We start from the raw sequence: 6,000 nt of genomic DNA, 5'->3' as shown, positions 1-6,000 counted from the left end.
TTATTATTGGTATAGTTATTATAGTTAGCATTGTTTATTAGTACTGCTAGCGTAGTTAGCATTGGTTACTGTAGTTAGTATTAGTTACTGTAGTTAGTATAGTATAGTTAGTGTTATTTGTTAACATAGTTAGTAAACTTAGTATTAATAGTACTTTCAGTTAGTGAAGTGAGCAAGTCACCATGTCAAGTGTGCCTGCAGCTCTCTTTGCTGACGAGGAGCCCCATACTGGCCTTATATAAGCTCCTGAACGCTATTGGCCAGGAGATCTTTGCCAAAATGAGGTTGCTGTCACTCATTAATCAGCTGGGTTCCTGTAGCCTTTCTCAAGAAGTCCAATGTGCAAAGCACTTGAATCACCCAAATACTATAAAGTTATTTGAGGTGATTGCCACCAGGGAAAGATCATTCCTCTCTATGGAGCACACGAGCAGAGGGGACTTGTTTGATTTCCCAGAGGACCACAGCTGCATGACGGAGGAGACCTGAGCCGTGTTCTGGCATCCGGTGTCAGCAGTACAGTACTGTCACTGGAAGGCATTGTCCACAGGCACCTGAAACCAGAGAACATACTTTTAGATGCTGAGCTGAGTGTAAAACTTGCAGACTTTGGCCTCAGTAGTGAATTTATGGGCCATAAGCTGAGCATGTTCTGTGCCGCCCCAGAGCTGTCCCTGTGCCAAACCTGTGACGAGCCTGGGGGTATTTGTGAAGAATAGTGACAAGGACCCTGCAGTTTGTGAGAACTGAAGCAGCAGATACTGCGCGGGCACTGCCACGTCCCGTATGTCATATCTGTAGAATGTCAAAAACTTTTTTTTGACTCTTTTCAGTTTATTGCATGGAGTTACACTAGTCCAAGTTAAAAGCAGATCCCAAATGGTGACACTACACAAGCTGTGAGGTTTGTAAACTTGTGACAAGGGCCAGAAGGAGGGAAATTCTACTCATTGCAAGGAAATCCTCCCTTAGGCTTCAGCGAGCCAGAAAGCACTTACAACCCGGGGATCTTCAGCTGGTCGTCCCTAACCAGTCCAGCCTCTAAGAAGAACTGACATATGTTCTTGCGCTGGTCACCCTGTAGCTGAGTCACTTCTGCATATTTGACGGTACCATTGTAGGCAAAGTCTTCTTAGATGCCTTCACTAGTTTCCTTTCACCATAATCTTCAGCGATCCCTTGGACAGTAGTAAGGGTAAGGGTCTTCCTGCCATTTCTCCGTTGAGTTCTTATAAGCATATAATTCTCAGAGCCAGGAGGAAGCAGCTCGTCACCCTTACTTGCATCAGCAAAGGGGTTGAGAGAGTGGCGGTTCTGGATAGCAGACATTCTATGTGATTCCTTTTCCTCAGTGGAAACAGCCTGCAGAAGGAGGCAGTGGGAGAAGGCAGGCTGCGCGATGGAGAGTCAGGAGGGGAGGGGAGATCAAGGTGAAGGTTGTGAGTCCTTGGTGGTGGCAGCTCAGCAACGGGGGCAAGTGTCAAAAACTTAAAAAAAATCAATGACCCTCAACCCCAGCAAAACCCTGGAAGATATAATGAAGGAACTGTGGCTCAACAGGGGCCAGAAGGAGGAACTCGGGCCTTATAGGTGCCCCCAGGTGACAGAGATAATGCAGAATCTGAGCTGGGTGAGACCCAGGAGTCAGTAACAGCGAGAAAGTATAGTAAAGTGATGGGCAGTTCGATCTGCAGTACCAGGAAAACTAAGGTGAAGGGCTGCACCATTAGGGTAAGGCTGTTTTCCTGACCCAGCCTATGAGATTCAGCCATCAGGGCAAAAGACCAAAGAGCCTGCCAGTCCCCCAGACCACCTCAAGTCAAGGACCACCATTACCCACCCAGCTTGGAATGGAGGATGAGGATCCCCAGCCCAGCCTTCCAGTGTGGCTTTTAGGGCTGTCCCTCCACCCACAGCAGCAGCAGCAGCAGTGGAGCCCCAGAAGGAACCAGCATGGGAATTTTCTTCATTCTGGGCAGCCTGATGATGGTACTCCAGCCCCTCCCTCTGGCCAGTCAAGACCAGCAGGGATGGCTATGGGGGCCTTTAGTTTCCTATTCAGACTCATATTTTGTAGGCCAACTACCAAAAAGCAGCATCTCAAAAGGACGAGAGTCAAGCCAATATAATTTTTAAAATTGTGGATAGCCAAGGCAGGGTCACAGTCAAAGACTCTGGGGAGGTCAAGCTGCACTCCCTGAATTTTAAATGCCATATTTGGAGGTGCTGAGCTCTAAGGAGGCCAGCCACAAGGTACGGAAGATGAGGCAGAGGCTGGACCCAAACAGCTACAAATGAGAGCAGTGCCAGATATACCCTCCGTGTGTTCAAGGTGAGAGGACTGGGTCCAGTGGACGACGGAAGTGTGCAGACTGCCGCAGCATTCTTGCACGGGATTCACATCAGGAGGGTGCCCTGCATTTCTGTGGCCTTCAGAAACACCCGAAACATCTGCTGAGCTCGGAGGATGGCCTGGAGTCCCCAGGGAGTCGAGAGGAGAGGGCGCCCTCACTGCCAATGCACCCCTCGGCTCCCACCTGAATGGAACTTCAGAGACTAGACTGTTTCCCGGGGCCCCTTTCTCCCATGTTTCTGGGAGTTATTAAAGTATTTGGTTCTTCTAAAGTTTGTAACGAACTTGATGGTCTTGAAAGGAAAAACAAAAAGGAAATACATACGATGATCTTTTTAAAAAATATTTTGTTTATTTCTTTTTTAGAGGGGGAAGGGAGAAAGAGGGAGTAAAACATCAATGTGTGATTGCCTCTCCCGTGCCCCACTGGGGACCTGGCCTGCAATCCAGGCATGTGCCCTAGATTGGGGATTAAACTGGCAACCCTTGATGATTCTAATAGATGCAGAAAAGGCTTTCCATAAAAAGTCAATGTTTAATAATTAATATATATATATATATATTTAACAAGCTGGGAATACAAGGAAAGTTCCTTAATCTACTAAAAGCCTATAGCGAATATTATATTTAATATTAGAATTTTAAAAGCATTTTCTTTAAAACATGGCAAGGATGTTCATTCACTACTATCACAGTTACTGTTTAGCATCACCCTGAAGGGTCTAACCAATGCAAAAAGACATAAAAAGGAAACAAGAGATGTGAGAACTAGAAAACCTCAACATATACACATAATATAATCATCACCCTAGAAAATTCAAGAGACGGTGAGCAAACCATAAAAACTAGACAGTTCGGCGGGGCTGTCAGCTCCAATATCAACATACAAAAAACCCCAGCATTTCTATATATCAGCGATAACACTATGAAACCATTTCACAATGCATACAAAATCATAAGACTTGTTAAGTTTCAGTGATGGGTTTTTAACAGGGGGAGAGTGATTTCGGTAGTAGTGAACAAGATGATTCCCATTGACCCATCCCCTGGTTGCACAAAGGGACAGAGGCACACACACTCTGCTAGTGCTGTGTAGTATAAATGCAAACTAAGAGTGAGTGGGGAAAACCTACCGGAGATCCTGCAAGGCACTATCCTACAGACATGCACTTAAGCCTGGCATAAATAGGCCAGGTATACCCCCAAAAGGGGGGAAGTTTCCAGGTGATGGACCGTACGCCTGTGATGTTTAACTACTTGCAGAGAATGGGAAATGAGGGGTCTCCAGGCAATTATGTGACAGCGAGAACCTCCGGGTTGGGGAAATGACCTGTTAGGAGACTGAAGCTTCTGGAGCGCAGATTCTGATAATAGCCTTTTTTCTACGGCGATAACTCCGATCTGCTGAGCCAGCTTCTTGCTAGGCGACTTGTATGCTTGGAGATTGCCACCAAAGTGCTGTGTTAACAAACTACTCCCAACATTCAGTGACTTGAAGAATTACTGTTTGCGGAGAGACACAGACACCAGTGTGGCGACGGCCAGAGGGAAGGAAGGGCGGGCGCTGGGTGGAGGTGGGCAAAAGGGGGGAAATGGGGACATCTGTATTAGGGTCAACAATAAGAGTAAAGAAAGTTAAAAATAAAAAATTTAAAATCAAAAAAATATTTTCTCTCATGCAACTTCATCGTTGCATGGGGGGGGGGGTCATTGTATCTAAACTGGGCTCCTGGGGATGGCTGTGCTTCAGGCTGCAAGTCCAGCTGGGGTTGGCCCCTCTGTGGTCAGGCTCAGGATGGCTTACACACATGTTCATGCTGGGGCACAGGCTGAAGGGGCAGCAGCTTCCTGAGGAAAGTTCCCATGGCAACGGCAGAGATGCAGGAGGGCAAGCCGCAGCTATGCAAGCATATTTGAGGACTCCCCTTGCTCCACATTTGGCGAAATCTCGGGAGTCAAAGCAAGTTACATGGCCAAGTGCAACATCAAAAGATCTGGGAAGCAGACTCCTCTCTTAGGGGTTGAATGGAGGGAGTATTTGCTGAAAGATTATCTTATCTGCCACAGTATCATAAGAAGGACAGGAATGAATCTCCACAACTATCCAGATTTGTGTCTCTCCACTCCACATCCTGCCTCTTGGGGCTAATTATCCTTTATCCTTTCACTAAGACAACTGAAAAAGAAGTTGGATAAGTACCAGCAGCATTCACTAAAAAGCATCAAAGACATCATAATATAGGAACCTTGACCTGGGGAGAGAATTGCAGCTTAAAGAGATGAAATGAAGCCATTTCTGCCCAAGGGGCACTTGTTCATTAAAAAAAAAAAAAGGCATCTGAGAGACAAGGCTGCCTTTGGCTAATGATCAAAACTAAGTCCTTTGGCTGACAAAAATAAAGATCCCTTTCCTTGTTAAAGATCATAAAGGGCTACTGCTTTTACCCCGGAGCCATTTGCTAATCTGAGGGGAACAGCTGAAAAATGGAGTGGCTCGAGAGACATCTGGGAGTTGGAATTCAACATATCTCTGAAGGTGGAGACCCTCTGTCTTTGACTGGAACCTGAAACACACGACTTTAAAAAGTAAGTAGGGCCCTGGCTGGTGTGGCTCAGTGGATTCAGTGCTGGCCTGCAAATCAAAGGGTCGGTGGTTCAATTCCCAGTCAGGGCAGATGCCTGGGTTGCAGGCCAGGTCCCCCAGTAGGTGGTGCGCAAAAGGCAACCACACATTGATGCTTCTCTCCTCTTTCTCCCTCCTTTCCCCTCTCTCTAAAAGTAAAGAAGTAAAAGTGGGTGAGTTAGGTAACCTAGTTTGCCCTGACTGTAACAGGGTGTTTTGGTAAAAGGAAACAAATTCTAAAGAGGAACATTACCCCTGCTTTGAAGTTATTCCTTAAAGTAATTTAAAAAATAAAATATCTAGGCATTGGCTGGGTAGCTCAGTTGGTTAGAGCATCCCAATAAGCCGTGGTATATGAGAGGCAACCAGTGAAATGCATAAATAAGTGGAACAACAAATTTATGTTTTTCTCTTTCCCCCTTCCTCTCTATCTCTCAAATCAATAAGTAAAAAGATTAAAATAAAATGTCTAAGAAACAGTAAGAGATTATGGAGTACACTTGAAGCCAATACAAGATTAAATACCAATTGCTGCCATCGTAAACTCATCCTATATTTTCTTAATTATTACTTATTTTATTTTTTATTGTTCAATTACAGTTTCCCCCACTTTCCCTCATTACTCTCCCTTACCCTACCCACCACCCATTTTTAAAATATTTTATTTATTTACTTTTAGAGAGTGAGGAAGGGAGGAAGGGAAACATTGATGTGCAAGATTGGTTGCCTCTCACATGCCCCCAACCTCTGACCTGGCTCTCAGCCCAGGCATGTGTTCTGACTGGGAACCGAACCAGTAACCCCTTGGTTTGCAGGACTTGATCCACTGAGCCCTACCAGGCAGGGCTAAAATGATCACTAACACTCCCCTTTTCTTTCCTCCCTGTCTCACTTTCCACACTTTTTCATTTCCTTTACTTCTTCAGTCATCTCCCACATAACTACTTTCACCCAAGTTCTTCCCTCCAGGTCTGTTCCTGAAGGACTCTAACCTAGTACAACAGGTGTACAGTCATGTAAGCCC

The 6,000-nt window shown here is 45.5% G+C and overlaps 1 pseudogene; it reads right to left on the bottom strand.

Moving 5' to 3' along the window:
* Positions 1–994: 994 nt before the first annotated feature.
* Positions 995–1,329, bottom strand: LOC118989199 (eukaryotic translation initiation factor 1-like; annotated as a pseudogene).
* Between the last annotated feature and the right edge of the window lie 4,671 nt (positions 1,330–6,000).

This window comes from Sturnira hondurensis, unplaced genomic scaffold (assembly GCF_014824575.4).
Source record: "Sturnira hondurensis isolate 20B ecotype Veracruz unplaced genomic scaffold, ASM1482457v3 Scaffold0006437, whole genome shotgun sequence".
NCBI classification, from domain to species: domain Eukaryota; kingdom Metazoa; phylum Chordata; class Mammalia; order Chiroptera; family Phyllostomidae; genus Sturnira; species Sturnira hondurensis.
Note: the sequence above shows the minus strand (reverse complement) of the source record. Positions and strands in the feature narration are given on the sequence as shown.